The sequence below is a fragment of the Cervus elaphus genome, chromosome 14, assembly GCF_910594005.1.
Source record: "Cervus elaphus chromosome 14, mCerEla1.1, whole genome shotgun sequence".
Taxonomy (NCBI): Eukaryota; Metazoa; Chordata; class Mammalia; order Artiodactyla; family Cervidae; genus Cervus; species Cervus elaphus.
Genome location: NC_057828.1, coordinates 58,688,937 through 58,710,497, shown reverse-complemented (window position 1 = coordinate 58,710,497; position 21,561 = coordinate 58,688,937). Strand labels below are relative to the sequence as shown.

Genomic DNA, 21,561 nt, shown 5'->3' with positions numbered 1-21,561 from the left:
CCTGTGTACAGATATAGCTCATTTGGCTGCAGACCCTCACTCTTTGGAGAGTGTCTTTCTGCTGAGTCAGAACTTTAAACTACTTGGGAATCTCACAACTGATTTTCCTCCAAAACATCATTCCCCAGCCACCTCCCCCCAACCCATTTCACTTTTTTAATTTCTGCAACCATGGGATTCCCTGGAATCCCGTGATTCATTGGAAGGACTGATGCTGAAGCTGCAATACTTTGGCCACCAGATGTGAAGAGCTGACTCTTTGGATAAGACCTTGATGCAGGGAAAGATTGGAGGCAGGAGGAGAAGGGGACGACAGAAGATGAGATGGTTGGATGGCATCACTGACTCAATGGATGTGAGTTTGAGCAAACTCTGGGAGATGGTGAAGGACAGGGAAGACTGGTGTGCTACAGTCCACAGGGTCGCAGAGTCGGCTATGAATGACTGACTGAACAATAACATGGGTAGAGGATCTGCAAAAGAGCCTGTCCTCTCTGTCTCCCTCCACCTCCCTCTCTCTTCCTATCCGGCTTGGTCAGAGGGCAGACCCTGGCTTGACAGGACCTTGTCCGTGTGGAAGCATCACCTAAGAGTTTGTGTGGGTAGGGCAAGTATTCCTGTGTCTGAAAGAGGACTCAGGATGATTTCCTTTTCCGTCCACTAGGGGGCTGCTTGGAGGGGGATGGAAAAAACAGAGGCTTAAAAAAATATATCATGCTGCTGAAATTTCAGCAAGAGGGGAAAAGAGAGAGCGCGTGAGAGAGAGAGAGAGAGAGACAGCAAAGCAGTCCCAGGCTTCCTCGTCTCTTTCACGTCAGAGGCAGGAATCGACTGTACTCAGGCTGTTGGCTCAGCACGCAGAGACGGAGAAGGGCTCAGACGCGCAGTGAGAGAAGAGGGGTCCTCCCTGACCCGAGGAATTACCACTAGTGGAGTAAAGCCACCTGACTTTTCCAGCTTATTTTGGTTGCCTCCTCTTTCTCCTTCCACTCTAGCCCTGCCAGCTTGGGTTTCATTTCTTTCGCGGAGCCTCCTCTGGTCCTCCCGGGAAAGGAGGAAGGGAAGAGAAGAGAGGAGAGGAGAGAGGTGGGCTCTCTAGGTGAGCGCAGCAACTGGCTCCAGCCCGCACATTCACGAATTCTCTTCACAGGAAGCTCCTCCAGCTCCCCTGCCGCCCACCCCCAGCCCGGGTAAGTCCAGCGCACTCGCTCCTTTCGATTTCCTCGCCGGAGTGATTTCAGCACCACGGAGAGCGATGAGATGCGTTTTTGGTTCTTGTGTGTCTTGCTCTGTTCCTACAAGGCGTTTGGCAGTAAGGTTACATCTGTCTCCCTGCTGCCAGTCAAGCCGGGTTTTGGGTAGGGGGAAGAAAAGGTGCAAAACTATGTCTACCAAATTAAAGGGGGATGTGGACTCTGGTCTTATGAGGGTGTGAGTGTGTGTGTGTGTGTGTGTCTGCGTGCTGTTGCATAAGACAGGTGAGGTCTGAGCTAAATTGCCAGTGGGTTCCTTCGTGTCTGTCTCCGGGTAGGGCTGTTGTTTTCTTATTTCTTTTATGTAGATAAGAGGGAGGGTTTGGGTAATTAGTTATATACCTTCTTTAACTCTTTCCTGACCAGCCACCCATGGAGGGAAAGTGTTACAAAGGAAGCTGGGAGGGGGTTGAGAGTGAAGTTAGAGTTAAAAGTTATGCTCCTCTGAGAGAGGCTGGGAGATGTGGTTTTCAAAATGTCAATTTCTCCAGGAATCTCTGGGTTCTTGCTGTGAAGAGAGCCCAATCTGACCTTTTATTACTTTCTCTCCTGGTGTGAATCCATGGCAAGTGGGCAAGGGCAACAGGTGGGCATCAGGCTGGGGGCTAGGGTCCCCCCGCCTTCATGGTGATAAGGAAGTGTCAGTAGCTTGAGCTCTGCAGAGGTTGGCCCATGCAGATCAAACTATATTTGCAAGGAGGCAGGAACTGCCCTCCACTTTTCTGTCATACTTGACTATGTATGGTTGGAAAGAGGACAAAGTCTGTTCTGTTTTGATTTCTGTCATTGAGAGACAGCCCAGGAGAAAGGTTTGTTTCCATGTGTCTGGGGAAGCAGAAGCAAATCTGCTTCAGGTCCTGACTCAGGAAAGCTTGAAGTAATGTTATGTCCCCCAGCACTGAAAGGTTCCACAAATGGAATCATCATTACTTTAGACTTCATTGCTATGACTTTTTTTTGCAAGGTACTGCTCTGCCTCCTCTGCTTTCTGCCCCTCTGAAATATGTTCAATTAATTCCCCACAGCTGCCTTGGTTTTGCCTTGGAGACACTATCTGCTGGTCCCTGCCCTTCAGTCTTGCCCACACCTGCTTGGGTGGGGCCATTCAACAAGTGGTATCAGGGACTTCTTTCAAACATCTGAATCTCCATGGAGAGCATCCCAAGGGAGTATTTTTAAACAAATGTGGTTTCTTGTAAGAGCAAACCTTGCCTTGAATTAACCCCTATCTGTATAAAGTTCTGGTCATTTTCTTCAAGTATGCTGAAGCAGAAGAGAGTCAGAGGTGGGCAGAGGTTTCACTCCTTCCAATTGCCGATAAACTCTAGGGTGATGACTCTCTGTCTTGCTTTTAATTCGGTATGCTGGGTCCCTCCTCCAAGCTGAAAAAAATACTCTCTGCCTCTGCTTTGGGAGGCTCCTGGGTGAAAGGCATAGTCCTGAGTGAAATGGTATCATTATTTTTTTAAACTATTCTTATCATTAGATCCAGAAACCTCAGCATCTCCTTAGAATGTCTGGAAGTAGAATGCAGTGAGGAAAGAGTAAAGTCAAAGCTTGTAAGGATAGGGAAAAAAGATTGAAATAGACAAAGCAGAGTATCAGAAACCAACACTGACTCATTCATATTTCAATTCTTTCAACTCCTTCCATTCTCAAACTCTCTGAGCTTGAACAAGAGAGTAGATGGATTTCTGCATGACAAGTCCCCAAAGGTTTAAAAAAATCCATGCCCTTGCAATGGACCCTATCCAAAGCCACCATTTATTACTGAAATCACTGTACTTAGTGATCATTATTTTATTAATGACCTCAAATTCTCTCTGAAAGAAGTACTCGGTGCCATTACTGGACCCATTTAATAAATGGGGAGACATAGGAGTTTAAAGTGCTAAGCCAGAGGGTAGCAAAAGCAGAAAGACAACTTTGGGTCTCCTAATATCTCATCTCCTGTGAAATGCAGAAATGTTCACGTGTGGGAGAGAGCAGGGGTGAATTGCTTCCCGGTGGACATATTTTTCAACCAGAGCCTTTTAGTGAATTCAGTGTGGCATGATGGCTCCTCCCTGGCAAAGAATGAGAATCTACTAGGAGTCTCAAGGTGTTGCTGGTCTTTAGTTCTCAGCCAAAAAGATGGTCGTGACCCATGGCCAGAAAGGTGAGGAGTTCTCTGGACTTACTGCGAAGAGAGAACCCCAGACTGGTGGCTGCAAGGCTGAAATGATGTCCTGCACCCGATTGCCATGCTCACCTTGCCCCAGAAGTCCCAATTGAAGGTACCCTTCCAAGATTATCGTGAGTGTCTTGGTAATGACACCACCAAAGTGTTTGATGACTTTTCTCTCCTATGAGCCTCCTCTGGGAACACCTCCACTGAGTCCTTTGTGGCTCAAAATGTGGGAGGATGACTAAGAAGCAGGAGAAGCCTGGGCTCTGAGCACCTGCAGAAACCTGTGGAGAGGAGTAGGGAACTGGGCACAAATCCACCGCTCAATAAGACCTCCACTCCCCCAGCAGCTCTAGCCCTCACATCAGGCCAGGATTTTGGAGAGAAAGTCAGCATATTTTCATACCCAGGCCTCACTCACTGAGCAGGAGAGACTCAGCTGGGCTGTCTCTGAGACATGGGGGGATGAGAGATATAGGAAAAGGTGGAGAGAAGGAAAAGGTTGCTATCCTGCCCTATTCTCCACAGTCATGGGTTACCCTTTTTTACCCAGAGACCTCCACTATTACTTTAAAAAAATTTTTTTTAGGAATAATTCACATTTAATAAAACTATTCTGGTCTTAAGTGTCAAGGTTAGTGAGTCTTGTTGACAACTGTGTATACCTGTTTTACCACTCCCCCAAACAGGATACACAAAAGTTCCCTTGTTCTTCTTTCCAATCAATATTTCCCTCCTTCAACCCCATCACCTTCTTCATTTCCTGACATTTATCACCATAGCTTTGATTGCTACATTTTGCAGAGGAAATGTATTGCTTGGTGTGCCATATAGACACTAGACTTCTCAGAGAACATATTGGAGGTCTGAGGCTACTGCTACTGGGTGGGTAACATGGAGGTGGGGGAGGAGTTTCCTCCTTGTCCAAGTTTATAGTCATGGTATTGGAAAATCAAGTGGTGTGCATGGCAGGCAACAATTAAGCCCAAGTAGGATACGTGGATACGTCTTTAGTAGATCTCAAAATGGGGCCAAGTGAGTCACAGAGCTGTTTACATGCTTGGTGAGTAAGCGTGCCCTTTGCCTTCCTCCACTGAGAGACTTCACTAAGCACCTTCTTCCCAGGCTCTGCCCTGTTCTAGGTGGGCCTGTCTCAGAGAAGGTACCGGTCAGCTCAATTTTGAGAAGGCTTCTTCCTCAATCAGCACCCCCAGCTGAGATTCCACGGAATGGAACATAGGTTGCTAAGCCCTTGTGACATGACAAGTTAGAAGACAGTCATGATGAGGATTCCCCAAGGTCTAGGTTTGTGTGGAAACAATAAATTTGAATGATCTCCACAACGCCAACCCCAGTAGATGGTGTGGGAAAAGTGCAGAGACACACCTTTGCCTCATCTCAATTAAAGGCAATATTAATAAAGATTAGATGAGACTCTCCATCTAACTGGAGTCTCATCTTCTTAAAAGCAAGTCCACTGAGAGGAGAAAATTGGAATTTAGGTGTTTAAGTGCTGTTTCCAACTGTGTATAAGAATCACCACATCTTTATGTAGGAATATGATTTTGGACTAGGACTGTATTGACACATTTTTGAACATAGCAAGTAACCAATAGGTCAGTTGGAAAAGGGAATTTAAGCAGTTTTGTCTCTCTCCTTTTACTCTTTTGTTTTCTTGTGATAAAGCATACATAACATGAAACCATTTAACCTTTAACCATTTTCAAATGTATAATTCAGTGGCATTAAGTACATTCACATGGTCAATGGCACCATCACCACCATCCATGTTCAGAATGTTTCCATCTTCCCAAACTGAATCTCTGTAGTTTTAAACAACAACTGTCCATCCCCCCACCTCCTGCCCCAGCCCCTGGAAACCACCATTTTACTCTCCATCTCCACGAACTTGAATAATCTTGGCACCTCCTATAAGTGAAATCATACCATGTTTGTCCTTTGGTGTCTGGTTTATTTCACTTGGCATCATGTCTTTAAGGTTCTTCTGTATTGCAGCATGTGGCAGGATTTCATCCCCTTTCAAGCTTGAGTAATATTCCTTTGTGTGTATGGCTCACATTTTGTTTATCCATCTGCTGATGGACACATTTGGGTTGCTTTGTCTCTACTTCTTTAATTTTGGCCAGTTGCCTCTACATCCAACCAAATGGAAAAGGGAGACTCTCTGGTCACAGGTCTCAGTGGAGTTGAAATTCTTCCCTTTCCTTATGAAAACCAGGCAGGTGGCTTCCTGGAGGCAAATCAAAGAGAATTGGGGGTGATGCCCTCCCCATCAAACCAATGAGCTAGATCTGCTCCCTGTAGTCTGACCCTCCTTGGTAAGCGTACAACAGACACAGCTCCAGTAAACCAATATCCTAACTCTTCTAGTCCCCCTTAGCTCAGAGAGGTACCAGGAGACAGAGAGGTCAACCCTCACCCTTGGTGGGCACATCTCCTGGCTTATGCATTTTAAGGTGAGATTACATAATGAGAGATGGAGTCCCGGGGCCAGGGGCAAGTAAGCCAACAGACTCATTACAGTTTTACAACCCTGGGACCTCTGTCCTTAGAGCAGGCATTGCCAAGCTCGCCTCCACTTGGCTGCTATAAAAACATCTTATTCTCTGGCTATAGATGATTCAATAAAAAGTTATTACCAGGACCCAGGAGGAATTTATTTAATCTGGATGAATTCTCATCATACTACATGGTATGGAGATAAAGAGGAAAAAGCCTGGAACATTTGATCCCAGAACAGTATCAATTCATGACGACTAATGTTTGACAACAGCTTAGCAATATCTGTGGGCTGGAGTTTAGTCTTTAATCTGAGTCCACCCAAGAAATCCACAAGCCTGAGCCCTGGTAGTTTGGATCTTTCTATTGTCTAGTGATAATACCAGCTAATGTTGACTGAGTGCTTGCTATGGGCTTTAGCCAAGTGCATGGCACATAGAATGCCCTTAATAAACGTTTGCTGTTGTCACTGTTAATAAATGCTTTATGTCATTTAGGGGCTAAAACACATGACATATACTATATGCCCATTTTACAGGTGAGAAAACAGACACATTATGACTTATGTGATTTGTTCAAGTTTTTACAGCTAAGTAGTGCTACAACAGAAATTCAAACCCAGGTTTTAAGCCTGTGCCTTGACTGCCTTCTTCTCTTGCTTCTTATCACTCATTTGGTAATTAATGATGGCTCTACTGTGATTCCTTTTACCTATTTTTAGAGGAATTTTATATCTTGCATTATTATTAACCTTATATGTGAAAATCTAGGTGCCTCTCTGCCTAGATAACCAATCCTACAAAGGCTGGGAGAGTCCAGCGCAGGGCCTGGCCCACAGGAGGGCCTAAGAAGAATGTTCTCATTTTGCTGTTGGTTCTGTTCAACCTGGGCTTCCCTGGCGGCTCAGGTGGTAAAAATCTGCCTGTAACTCAGAGGACCCAGGTTCAATCCCTGGCTGGGGATGATCCCCTGGAGAAGGGAATGGCAACCCACTCCAGTATTCTTGTCTGAAAAATCCCATAGACAGAGGATTCTGGCAAGCTATAGTCCATGGGGTGGCAAAGAGTTGGACATGACCGAGAGATTAACACTCTGCTCAACTTAAGTACAGGAGTTCCTAACTTGTTTCCCTTGTTATAATGATGATGATGATGATGGATATTATTTATGCTCTGTTCTTGATGCATCAGACACTATACCAGGCTGGGCAACAGAGTATTGCACTTGATTTTCACTATAACAGAAGGAGCTCTCATTTACTGGAAGTTGCTAGGTAGAAGGTGTTGAGCTAGGTGTTTAATCCTTATGACAACCCAGAAGCAAGGTTTTGCAAGGAAAACCTTCTCCAGTCCAACAAAAAGGGAAAACCCTGGTCACGGTGCAACTTGAACTGAAATAGTTGCTTTTTCTTATGAAGACCACAGAGGACAGAACCAAAGCTCCTGAATTCAGAGAGGCTAAATAACTTGCCCAGGACAGCACAGCTCACAGGTGGCAGGGCTGTTTTTTATCTCTATCTGTCTGAAACAGAGCCCAAGCTCTTTCACTGCTCTCTGAGTTTCCCTTTCCCATCCTGGGGCCATGTGCAGCAAGAAGTGAGGACTGCGGCTTTATTACAGGAAGCTTGGCTTCAGATTCCCACTCTACCACATCCTGACCTTGTGCCCTGGGGCCATGACTTACCTGTCTGAATCTGAGGTTCCTCATCAGGGCTTCTTCACTGTTCCCTAAAAGCCTATAAAGATCATCACATCTTTAAAGGGTCCTTATGAGAATCAAATGTGATTCTCTCAAATGAGAATCACAAGTACACAGTGCCTAGGACAGCATCTGGCATGAAGCATGAACCAATGTGCCACTAGCTATTTGCTGTGGCCTGGGGATTGGGGACAGACTAGGGGACTTGGCATTTTAACAAGCTAACAATTATCTGGGCTGACCTGGATTTTATATTCTCCTCAAGGGCTAATAGGCTGGGCAGGCCCTTGTTTTACATCACCTTGATTTGAGGAGCATGTGTTGGCTATTTTTTCTTCTCCTTTAGCACCAAGAGCCTGGAAGGCTGATATTTAAAAATATCTGAAAGATGCCTCTTGCCAATTAATTACCTAGAAATTGTCCTAGACTGAAATTAATCTGAATCTTAAAGGAGACGCTGAGTTCTGCAGCCCCTCTCCACACTCAGCTGGAGACAGTGAACCTTTGGATTTCTTGTTTCTGGCCTTCCCCTTCCTCCAGGTTCTTCTGCCACTCTGAGTTTTATTTATGAAATGTTTTCTCTTCCTTTATAATTATGTTTTCCATAAGAAGAACATAACAGCCACCTCCTGGCTGGGCTAGAGTAATTGTGGGAATTTTTTGACGGTGTGCAATTTCAAAGGCTTGGGTTTATATAGATTACCTTGAATTTATCTCCATAAGCGCATCAGGAGAGAAGCAGCTGCCTGCCTCCTGAAGTATTGTAAACCCTGTAGCCGCTGCGCACCAGCATCTGTGTGGATGTTCTGTTTGTCTAAATGGATTCTGTAAAGCAGATACGTTCATAAACCAGGTTTTGCCAGCCTGCCTGCCATCTCCGGTGAACTTGTTAATACCAAGGTCAGCAGCTCTGGCCCAGGGACAGATGTGGAGTGGTAGTCAGCTGACAGCGCCCGGTCCTCCCCCCTCCTTCCCACAGTCCAGCCAGCTGTGAGCCAGGGGTGAGAGGGCGCAGTGCAGACAGGGAGAAAGCAGGACGGGGGGTTGGGGGGCGGGCAGGCAGCAGAAAGGACAAGACCCCCAGACCAGATGAGAGCCCTGAACAAGGTTATGTTGCAAAGAGCAGAGGCCACGAAGTCGGGACAGGGGGCGTCTCCTCCCGGTGACCCAGGCTATGCCTGCAGGGAGACTGAACTTATAAACCCAGCCGTAAAGTCTCGTGTTCAAAGCCGTATGCATTTATAGAGATATAAATGAAGTTTAGCGCTGGTGAGATTCCCTGTAAAAGCAGAAGACTTCATCTGTATCTATACTTGGGGTGCTAATGGGTTCCCGGCTCCCTGCCTCTCTCCAGCCCAGTCGCGTGCACGCGCCCACGTGCTCTCAGGCACTCGCACTCACGGCTCAGCTGCAGCCGGGAGCAGCCGGCAGGGGCGGGGGAGGCCGAAGGTCTTCTGAGCATCTGCAAGTGAGGCGCCGGCAACGATGCACATTCCCCTCATCTCCGAGGGCTGTTTAAAAGGAAAAGGAACAAGGACTGCCAAAATCAAGCGGCTTCAAACAGTCAGGAGTTTGGCTTTAAATAAAACAATTTGAGGAAGGTTGGCTTTTCATCTGCCTGGGAAGCCGCCGGGTTTCTGCGCCTCCTCGCTCCAGATGGGATCCGGCAACCAGACTGCAGAGCTGGTGCTGACCAGCCCCCACGCCTGCCTGGTGTCCCCTCCGGCCCCTGCTGGGCCGGCAGAAATGCTCTGGTGAAACCCTGCCCGATAAGGGTTTGCATTCTGGCTCTGCCACTTACTGGCTGTGTGGCCTTGGGAAAGGCACTTGACCTCTCTGAGCCTCAGTCGCCTCACCTATGAAATGAAGTATTAATAAATAGCTTCTACCTCTGGAAACTGCTGTTGTGGGTTGAATGAGATATCACTTTCGGAATGAAGGCTCAGAATGGCCTGTAGCACTTACAGGGTCTTCAGTGAGTGGCGTTCTCTCTTGATGGCAATGTCTAAGGTGGAAGGAGGGCATTTTGAGGGTGGAGGTTAGAGGTCACGTGGATACTTTGCCATATATTTCCCCCCTGGGTTGGGGGTGCCCCCTGTGGCCTGAGACTGGTTGCTGGAGCAAGTCTATTCAGGGGACAGGCAGTGGGCTTGAACCCTACCTTCTTTTCATCTTACTACCTGCACTCCTCAGTCCTACAAGGGCCTCTGGGCAGCACCTGGGACAGCTACTCAAGGGAAGGCAGACTAACCAAACAAGATAGCCGTTATCCCCCTGGGACTGCCCCTGTGGTGAGCCCCAGCTGTATCTCCATACTGGCTCCCTGGGAAGATCAGGGGCTCAGTGCTGCCCACTTGGGGCACAGGTCCAGGGGAGTATGTCTGGAAGGGATGCCCTTCCAGACCTGACATTCAAGAGGTCAACCAACCAGGTCAAGGGTGTGGCATCCTCTGCCCATCCTCCATCCACAGAGGGGATAAGCAGAATATTCCAGAGGAGAAGAAAGGGTGCTATTGATCTGGATCTTGATATGTAGTGGGTGGAGGTGGGGAGCTGACCACGATCTGTCAATCTCTTATTGAAAATGGTCTGAGGCTCATATTAAAATGCAAAGGAAGAGTGTGCCTTACCCTTTTCCCCTCCCCCGTTCCTTTTTTCATTTGTATTTTATCAGCTTAATTTAGTGAGAGTGAAAAGCTCAGGCAGCCATCCTTGGAGACCTGGGAGGAAAAAGAAATGACACCACCCGAGAGGGCCGGAGGGTTCCCTGGCGGTGTCTTCCCTCCAACCCCACAGGGGTCGCTTCCCAGCTCCCTCTGCCCTATCAGTACCTCTTCCCTGCGGCTGGAGTGGAGAAGACGGGGGCCAGTGGAGAGTTCTCTCTCTCTCTCTGCACACATACACATCCTTCCATAGTTCCACGCTTCCTGGGCAGGTTCCTGGGGGCCTTAGGCAGCCACATTTGACAGAGTGGCCAGGGGGTCCCACCTGACATCCCCTGCCCTGCTGTGGTGAGAAACCTGGGAGGAGACCCAGCTCCTGTTCCTTGAAATGTTTTGCCCTTTTCCTGCTAAGTTCTTAAGGTCAAATGTTGCTAAGGGGACTATTTGCCAAAGGCAAAAACCTGCTAGAAAGGGTAAACAGCTCTTTCATTTTTGAAGCTTTGGGTCTCCTCTCTGGAGTTAAGCTCAGCCACTGGCCTGACCAATCCTGCCAGGTAGTAACCATGGGGAGTGGTTACTGGAGATCGGCTACCAGCATGTTAGGCTCTAACAGCCTGGGTTTCCTAAGTCACCAGATAGATCCAAAAATAGTTCCATGTCTATTTTTTAGTAGCATGATAATCACTAACACCTACTTTATAAACATTGATTGCCAGGCAATGATCGAAGTACTCCACACACAGAAACTTACTAAATCTATACAACCACCTTTTGAGGGAGGTACTATTATTGTCCCCATTTTACAGATGAAAAAACTAAGGCACAGAGAGATTGTTTAAAGTGCCAGAAGACACACAATAAATAGCAGAGCCAAGATTTATACCCAGGAATTCTGTGTACTTAATTACCATGTTGTCCTGAGCATCACTCAGAAACTACCCAAGTTCCTGGTGGCTAGAGAGAGATGCAAAGGACTGGAGAATCATAGCTCTCACAAGGTTGGTTTGAATTACAAAGATGAGTTTAAAAATAAGATCAGGCCAGTCATTTCTCTCGGGGGCTTAGTGCTGTCACTTCTTCCACTACCACTCCTTTGGGGAGTCCTTCTGTTTTTTCAACAAAGCCTCATCTAACTCTTTCAGGATGAGAAAAGAATCCAGCTCCATGCAAGTGAGTTTTCTTAAATGGATTTTCCTTCATCCAATCTCAAAGGTGGTGTCAATTCTCATCTATCCACAAAAGCCTCATTCACTTTGTGGTTTATCCACTTTGTGGATTATCTGGGCCACAGTTAAAACTACCCATTCACTTGTGGGCCACTTCTTTTAACTCGAATCTGCCACCATGCAAAATAAAATTCCCGTGATGGATTCTCAAACGCTTGGTCCAGCTGGGAGGAGTACGGCAAGCAAATGCAGTGAAGCTCAATTTGCTCCTATGCAGGGTTCTTGTTCAGCTGTGAGGACATAAATTGAACACCAGGGCAGCCAGGATCACTAGAAGATTGCAGGGGAGGGAGTAGTGTTGTCTGGGGCCAAAGGGAAGTTCGGGGTAGCTTAAGCCTACCCTGCTGTGAGGCCAGAGATGGAGATAGCGGCAGAATATCAGCCAAAGGAGCCGGGGGCCTGTGCAGAGCCTTGGAACCGACCCTCGATGTTCCTGACGCAGTGGCCCATCGAGTCAAGAGACAGGTTCATCCCAGGGTAGGGGGACTGGGCACCAGGAGACCTGGGCACCCCAGCGCAGGCTTGGTTAGAGGGCTTGCACTGGGGCTGAGAGGCGCAACTCAGGGGAAATGCAAGCCCCAGCTCTGAACGAGGTTATTCAGGGCTGAGAATCCATCCCAAGCTTGAGCCAACCACCCACAGGCAGGAGGACACAGAGTAAGGGAGAAATAGTATCAGTTCGGAAGATAGCAGACTTGAGCTTTGATCCTGGTTCTGCCTAGCTCTACACCCTTGGTGAGCTCACTTAACCTTCTTGAACCTTTGTTTCCTTGACTCTAAGATGAGGAAGATGGTAGCTCTTTAACATTTTGTGAAAATTGAGTAAGGTAGTATCTATGGGGCTTCTAGCACTTAATAGTCAATGAATGTTGATTCCCTGATTACTGGCAATAATAATTTCTTGCTTTTTTCTTGTGCTTCATAATGTTCATAGTGCTATTACATATATCGCGTTTGATCTGCAAAACTATGCGTGAAGGTGGGCAAAACAATACGTTACTTGCTCCCATTCTATAGATGGGGGAATTACTATAGAGTTTCTGTGGCTTGTCCAATATAGCATAGGTAGTAAGTCACAAAACTGAGATCAAGATCTTTCAGCTTTGGGCTCACTCATTTTACAGCCCTTATTGTTGTGCTGGGATTGGGCTAATAGTTGAAATCACAAAGGTTAAGAAGGTCCTCTGCCCAGATGCCCAGAAGACAAGATCGGCTCCTGTGGCCTCTGCAGCATGTGTGGGGGGATGGGCAGAGCCCAGGATTTCCTTTAGAGCCTTTGGCATAAGGATCTCAAGCTCTTTCATTTCCACCATATTTTCCAAAATAGCTCCCTCAGTAGATTAGTGCTGAATGCTGCAGCAGCCAAGTTTCCTAGGGCCAAATAGTCTTGGTTTTCCTGTCTCCCCAGTCAGCCATCTTGGGAACCTGAGCTGCTCATCACAGCCACTACACAGGGCCAGCTCCTACCTCACTCCATCAGTAGCTAAAAAACATAGAGCGAGCCTGTGTCCAGCAGGCCTGTAGCCTTAAATGTAAACTCCACAGAGAAGCCCACCCTATTAATCTTGTCTTAAACAGCGCTCCTTGACAAGTGGAGGCAACAAAAGCAAAAATAAACAAGTGGGACTGAAACAAACTGAGAAACTTTTGCACAGAAAAAGAAACCATCAATGAAATGAAAAGGCAGCCTATGGAATGGGAGAAAGTATTTGCAAACCACATAGATGATAAGAGGTAAATATGCAAAATATACAAAGAACTCTTACAACTCAATAACAATAAACGTTCCAAAACCTAAATAATTAATAATGGGCAAAGGACCTGAACAGACATTTTTTCCAAAGAAGATATAAATGGCCAACAGGGGCATGAAAAGATATTCAACATCAGCAATAATCAGGGAAATGCAAATCAGAACCACAGAGAGATATCACCTCACACCTGCCAGAATGGCTGTTACCAAAAAGATAACAAGTGTTGGGGAGGGTGTGGAGAAAAGAGAACCCCCATGCCCTGTTGATGGGAAATGCAAACTGGTGCAGCCACTATGAATGCTCAAAAAATTAAAACTAGAACTACCATATGATCCAGCAATCTCATGTCCATAGAGTTGGTGATGCCATCCAAGCATCTCATCCTCTGTCATCCCTTACTCTTCCTGCCTTCAATCTTTCTCAGCGTCAGGGTCTTTTCCAACAAGTCAATTCTTTGCATCAGGTGGCCAAAGTATTGGAGCTTCAGCTTCAGCAACAGCCCTTCTGATTTCCTTTAGAATGGACTAGTTGGATCTCCTTGCAGTGCAAGCGACTCTCAAGAGTCTTCTCCAACACCACAGTTCAAAAGCATCAATTCTTTGGTGCTTAACTTTCTTTATGGTCCAATTCTCACATATGATCCAGCAATCCCATTTCTGGGTATGTATCCAAAGGAAATGAAATCACCATCTTGAAGAGATATCTTCATTCTCATGTTCATAGCAACATTATTCACAATAACCAAGGTATTGAAACAACCTAAGTGTCCATCAGTGGATGAAAAGATAGAGAAGATGTAGCACACAGGTATAAACAGTAGAATATCATTCAGCTATAAAAAAGGGAAATCCTGTCATTTGTGACAACATGGAACATGGAGGGCATTATCCTAAGTGAAGTAAGCCAGACAGAAAAAAATAAATATTGCATGGTATCAAGTTGAGATCATAGAAACAGAGTAGAAAGTAGTTGTCAGGGACTAGGGGCGTAGGGGAAATGGAGGTTAAATAGTAAATAAAATAGCTTTCCTCATCACTCTCCCATTTTATTTTTATCTCATTTATCATCAACTAATACTATATATATATGTATATATATATTTGATTTCTCTCTTATTGTCTGTCTTCTCTCTGTAGAATATAAACTCCTCAAGAGTAAGGACTTTGTCTTATTCACAGTTGGATTTCTAAACTGGCATACTGTATTTAGTAAATTCTGGTTGGGTGAATGAATGAATGAATCTTCAGCCAGTATCCTCTATTTCAACAAACTGTTACTAAAGACCTACTTCAAGGCATTCTGTTAATGGATATGGGATTGAATGAGACATGGCTCCCTGCTTGGAGGATCTCCCAATCTGTCTGTGGTAGAGGAGAAGCCACAAAGCCATCAAGTGGCTGCACCAGTTTTTACATTTCCACCAACAGTCCACAAGAGTTCCCTTTTCTCCACCACCCCTCAGCACTTGTTATCTTCTGTTTTTGATAATGGGGCTTCTCAGGCGGTGCAGTGGTAAAAGGATCTGCCTACCAATGCAGGAGACGAAAGACACATGGGTTTGACCTCCGGATCGAGAAGATTCCCTGAAAAAGGAAATAGCAACCCAATCCGGTATTCTTGTCTGGAGAATTGCATGGACAGAGGAGGCTGGCCGGGTCCATGGGGTCCCAAAGAGTCAAACACCATGGAGCACACACATACTTTTTGATAATAGCCATTCAGACAGATGTGAGGTGATATCTCCTTGTGGTTTTGACCGGCATTTTCCTAATTATTGGTGATGCTGAGCATCTTTTCATGTGCCTGTTGACCATCTGTATGTATTCATACAGGTAGGTAAGTACCCCACGGCATAAGGAAGTGTTAATGTCTAGAAACCAACTGCTTGGGGGTGGGGGAGGGGCAAGGTGACTCACATTGCTTGGTCACTCCGTTCTTCAGAGAGGAAACAGTGTATACAAAGACTCAGAGTCAGAAAGGAAGGGCACGTCAGAAGGTAACTGAGAAATGTGGCATAGCTGGAACACAGGGTCACTGACTCCGGGTGGTGGGGTGGTAAGAATGGTGGGAGATAATACACAAGAAGAAGATTAGAATTTGGACCTTTGTTTTAGGATACCCATGGGGAGAATTGTCAACCACTTGGGTCCTTTAGGTGTGGAATCCTAAGCTATGCAGCAGGATGCAAGCTTGTTGCTTTTTTCATTAGGTCATTGAAAGTACAGCATAACTGAATTTTATTTGCTATTGAGACATTCCATTATATTAACCGTATCTCCTACTCCAAGTTCTCCAAGCCAGAGAGTGATGGTGGGGTCTCGGAGGTGGGTGGGTAGGACCTGCAGAAACTCCAGATCTTTCGTCTCTGATGGAATACTGGGGGACGCTGGTCTGTTCTCATCTGAAAAAACGTGAGGCCAGTTCTCAGCCACCCACACTGCTTTCTTCACTTCCTCCTGGAAGAATGACACCGCTCTGATTGGTAATACAGAGGTTAAAGGCGAGACTGCTTAGTGAGAATGAGGGATAGAGAATGAAAGAAAAGCCCTGAGACCAGAAACCTTGAATGCTCATTCTGTTTCCTTTAACTGTGGCTTGTTTAAGAAAATGGCTTGTTCTGTTTCTTCAACTCCTTCTCATCTGGGAAGAGGACGCGGCTGGGAGGTTCGCATGCCAAGGCTCCAGTCCAGGAAAGTGCTTCCCTATTGATTTCTGTGTCAGCAATTCAAATGGGGGTATTTATGCTGCGGCTGAGCACCTAATAAAAATTTAAATTATCGTTTAAAAAAAAAACGGAAGGGAGGAAAAAACTCATCAAGGAATAACCTCATAAAGAAAGTGGAAAAAAAAACCCCACACACAGATTCGAGGTCCTCAGGAAGGGAGCCGGAGACTAGGATTGTGAGGTTTGCCAAGATGTGCCTCAGACCGGTTGTATTTCTCCTTTTAAATGCCTCTCCCTCCCATCTGAACACGTTCTAGGCTCTGTGGCTCTGACCTCAGACCCTGGCTTCATCACTCATTGGCTGTGGGGCTTAGGCAAAGGACAAATGTTTCTCTCTGAGCCTTCCTGTTGCATAAATAAGAGGAAGCAATGGTGTCTCAAATGATAACCCATATGCTAAACTCTTGGAGCAGAGCCTGGCATGTAGTAGGTGCTCAACAAATGTTTATATCCTAACCCCTTTCCCCCTTTGGGGGAATCCCCTCCCTATTCAGGTTCTTCCTTAAAAACCATGCCCTGTAGCCTATTAAAAGCTGATGCAGCCAACCACCTCTCACTTGAAAGACTCTGAGTCACTAAATCACACCTATATATAAATGATTGATAATGAGTTAATAAGTTAGGTGGTGGCACTAATGGAAAGCAGAAGGAAAGAAGTGAAGGAAGCTTTAATAAGAGAATGTCAGAAACCAGTTACACGCCTCTGTAGGGCTATGAGGCTCCCGCAGCATCCTTTAAATCATGCTTATTAGGAAAGCCCCTCTCTGGTCAACTATAAGGACAGGAGACACACAGGTCAGGAAAGCAGGGAGTGGGTCTCTCAGACTTTAATGACAGCACCAGAAGGTTCACCTACTCCCATGACCATATCCTTGCCCCTTAACAGTGCCATTAACTGCACCTTCTTCACGGTCCTGAGGTTTAGTTTCCCAATTCTGGCCACTCTCCTTTCTCTTCCACTCTTGTGCTTCAGCTCCACCAGTTACACAATTGCATTGACTTCTTCAAGCCCCTGATCTGTCTTTTTTTTTTTTTCTTCACTATCCATTGCTTGGCTTTACCAGGCTTAGATTCTATCCTCCATCTATAGCATTAATCCCTTGCAAAGCCTCTGAGGACTTCTTGTCCTTACTCACCTGGCAGAACCCCACCTCGTTAACCCCTGGGTCATGCTTACTTCTGAACAAGTACACACTGCTAGAGAGAAATAGATAGCTGTGTGCACTGTTATTGCTTTACAATTATGACCCAAGTGAATACTGGAAACAGTTTGGCAATTCCACGACACTTCTTTAGCACCTTTACTTTCCACTCTCCAAAATCACAATTTCACCTCTTCTTTCTCCAAAGACTACCTACCCTCTCTTTTTAATTTCTTCCAGTGGATGACCTTACTTGGTATTTTAACAGACAGATTCTCCCTCGCCCTCCTGCTGCTAACGCCACACCTTTCACTGTCGCAGAGCCCATCCTCTCTGTCTCTCTTCCTTGTTCAGGGGTGCTGGGCCCCGGCTCCTCCCTAGGGCTAACCTCTCCTCTTTTGTTGTGACCTTAGACTCTCACGTTTCCTAAGGACTTCATTCCTGCAGTTATCACCACTCCTTTTCCGTGCTTTTCTTATTTTGGCTGTGCTGGCTCTTCATTGCGGCGTGTGGCTTTATCGTTGCAGTGTGCAGGCTTCTCATCGCTGGGCCTTCTCTTGTTGCAGAGGACAGACTCTAGAGCACTTGAACTTCAGTAATTGGGGCACACAGGCTCCCTAGTTATGGCATAAAGGCTTAGTTTCTCCACGGCATGTGGGATATTAGTTCCCCAACCAGGCCTAGAACCCATGTCCCCTGCATTGGAAGGCAAATTCTTAACCACTGGCCCTCCAGGGAAGTCCCTCACCACTTCTCTCTTGAATCTTCAATTTCTCCCTCATCACTTGGTTTTCCTATTAGTATATACATGTTCTCTGATATCCTGCCTCAAAATACATGAAAGCCCCTCCTGATTCTACTCTCCTTCTAGTTTCTCCTCCATTTCTCAGCTTTCATCAACGGCAAATCTCCTGGAACATGTCACTGTTCCTGATTCTCCTTTCCATTCTCTTTTCATCCAGTCTATCCTGACAACTCCTTAGACACTGCTCAAGAGCAGTCTCATGTGGCCAGATCTCATGGTCATTTCTCTGATACCTCTGTACTTGATCTCTCAGCATCACTGGGCAGTTCCGTTTCCTTAGACCACTACCTTCCCTTGGCCTTGGTGACATGCACTTTTTAGGTTTTCCTTCTGTCTCAGGGACCACTACTTTCCTGGCTTCTCTTTTTACACTCTATCTTTAAAATTTAGAATACTCTAGAATTCAGTCATGAGGCTAGAAAAAAGGGTCTAACTTCACCTAGGGACCACATACCACTTGTACATCAATGACTACCAAATCCATACTTCTAGTTCTGAACATCTTTCTGGAATCCAGCTTAGAGAATCCAACATTCTACCTAGTGACTCTACTTTGATATTTAATAAAGTCTTCCAACGTAATGTGTCTGAAGAGAATTTCTGATTCATCGATGTGCTAAATTTGCTCCTCTTTTAGTGTTCCTCTTCTTGGTAGAAGGTACTAAATCTACCTAGTTACTCAAGTAAAAAACCTAGAAGTCATTATTAATTCCTCTTTTCCTCACATACCACTCCATATCAGTCAATCAGCAAGTTGACTCTACCTTTAAGCACTTTTCAGACCCTTCCTCTACTATGAATGCCCCGAGGTCTCACTTGGACCACTGCCAAAGCCCCCAGCTATTATCCCTGATTCCACTCTCCCCCTGGAGCCAATCTATACCTAACACTAAAGTGATCATACTTCTTAAAATCATCCAATGATTTTCCTTTCAGTTAAAAATAAAACTCAAATGTCTTACATCATCAACAAAATCTTCCATATATTTTTGACCTCTGTTTCATTTCTCTGTCTACTACTCACTCTGTTACACTTAAAAGGCTTATCAAAAATGTCAATTTCAGCCCTTCAGGACTTTTGCTGCACTTGTTCCTTAGAAGGAAGCATCTAATTCAGCTCTCTTATTTTATAAATAAGGATACTCAGAACAGAGAAAGGAAATCTCGTAGAAAATCAGTGGCAAAGCCAGGACCAGTTCTCTTGATTGCCAGCTTGATGCTCTTCCCACTAGAGTGTGCTGGGTGATCGCTGCTGTCTGAATGCTTCCTCAGGGTCTCATCTTGTGAGCCGCAGAGACCTTCACCTTGGTAAAAACATGGATCTTGGATTTGGTTCAGTTTTGGTTGTGATTTTTAAGCAGGTTGACCTTAAGCACTATTGTGGGAATTATAATCCTTGAAAGTTTCCATTGAGATATTTGGGGGTTTTTTAACAAAGATCTCATAAATCCCAAATTTTCTGGGCAATAGATGACTCCTTGGGAAAAGAGTCATCATTTTTTGACCCCACATAGACTGTTCAATAGACAACAAGGCCAAGCTGTCCTTAGAATTCCCTTGTCATTCCTTAAGCAAGTCCCTTATTATAGCCTGGTTCTTCTCTCTGCAGTCATCCTCAAGTATTTTGGTAAAGAGGATCCTTGTTTCAGTCTAGCACAGATCTGTGGCCTCTTCATGCCCTTGTTTGTGCTCGGCTGTCACTCTTTACATGCCACATTGGGGCTCATTCAAGCTGATTTCCCCAGTCCCGCCCTCTTCCACCTCTCTTTTGATTTGTCTATAATCAAATGTTATTTGTATATCAAATTTACTCCACTGAAAAACGGACATTGCTTTGAAGAATTTCATGTCATGCAATCATACAAATTATTTTGAAAAACAATAAGACTTTTAAAAATGCTCAGGCTTTGTCATAATTTATGATCACATTTTTTTCTGATTTCTACTTCTCCTCTTAAATAACTGGCCTGACTTTGGGCTTTAAAAGTCTACACCTCAAATGCAGACCTTGCTTAGGCATTTGGTGACTTATTATCAACAAAAAGGGTGTTTACTTAGTTCTAGAACATATTGAGCTTTGTTTATGTACTTTCTTTGACCACAGAGTGGGAGGAGAATTGTCCTTCCTTGTGCAAACTGCCTGAACAACAGCTTCTAACAGCTTCTAACTCTTAGTTGCCTACATGCACTTGAGGAGATGGGCAGGGGTTGGGGAAGCTGGGGTGTTATTTTACTTTCACACTGAGGTTCAGGCTCAAATTGTGGATAATCTCTCCAGTCAAATTTTTAAACTTATAAGTATACTAAGTGGCAACAATCTGAACTTCATTCCATAGCTTTAAAGAGTCTACCAGTTACATTGCTGCTCTCTATTTCTTGGCCTTCTATAGTCCTGCAGGAGTAACATGAAGTGGATGACCAGACAATCTGTTTGAATAAAGGGTAATTGGCTGGTGTTAGTTTGGCCATTTATTCCTTGTCTGGGTGATCTTTGAGATGTTTGTGAAGATTAGTGTTTTAACATACCCAATAGTACTAGTAATTCTGTATTTTCTTCTTTCATCATATTTATTACCATTGAAATAATGCATTTTCTGCTTCATTTACTTCCCCGTTCTGTGAAGGAAGTGTTGAAATCCCCCGGGTGGCTCCTAAATGCTCTAAGCTGTTTGTCCTCATTGCATTTTTTTAAGTAGTTGGCACCTCAGAAGTTTTCTCCCCTCACTCCAGTTCCATTTCTATGACACATTCTGGATGCAGAAACAACCACACTGAAGAGTCTGCAAGTAGGAGAGCCTGACAGATCCAGGAACTGTCCTAGGTTCTGAACATCCACCAGTGATGGTGACTCGGAGCTCATGAAACATGCATCCGAGGGGAGACAGACAACAAATCCATCGCCAAGTTGTGTTGATTTTACTTTCTCAATATCTCCCATCTGTCTCTTTCTCTCCATCTCTAACCTGTTACTACTTTATCCAAACTAACATCATCTTTCTCTTCTATGGTTAAAATGAGCCCCTCAATAATCTTCCCTCATCTTCTCTTGCCTTATTCTAATTTATTCTGTACACTTTAGTCAGAGATCTCATCAATATGTATATCTGATCATGTCATTCTCCCACTTAACACCTTCAAGCACTTTCCATTGATCTTAAGACATAAACAAAAATCCTTAACAAGGCTCGGCATGGTCCCCTTCCTGCCTCTCTCTCTAGCCTTGTTCTTCCTCCCTCTCTGGGCTCCAGCTACTAGACTGCTTTCAGGGTCCCCCAGGCTCTCTGGGCTCTGTTCTGTGCTATGATCTTCCCTCTCTGCCTCCTTCCCTTTCCTCCATCCTCTCTCTCCACACCTTCCTCCCTCTGCCTAATTTATCTCATCTGTAAATTTCAGGTCAGATGCCCCTTTCTCCAGGGAGCCAGATGCCCTTGTAATGTGCTCTCATAGGACACTCTAGATTTCTCTTTATCATTTAAAATTGTTAAGTTGTAAGATGTAACATATACACACAGGTGTACATAAAATGTAAAAGTAAAATTTAATCAATAATAATTATTCAAGTTCCCTGTAACAACCTTCCAGGTGAAACAATAGAACATTACTATCCT

The 21,561-nt window shown here is 45.1% G+C and overlaps 1 protein-coding gene across 1 annotated transcript in view; it reads left to right on the top strand.

The window, feature by feature from the left end:
• Window positions 1–785: 785 nt before the first annotated feature.
• TNR (tenascin R) overlaps window positions 786–21,561 on the top strand; it is a 463,187-nt gene continuing 442,411 nt past the window's right edge. The window contains exon 1 of the mRNA XM_043924334.1: window positions 786–1,190. The gene's annotated coding sequence lies outside the window, so the exon portion shown is untranslated. The remainder of the gene's footprint in view (window positions 1,191–21,561) is intronic.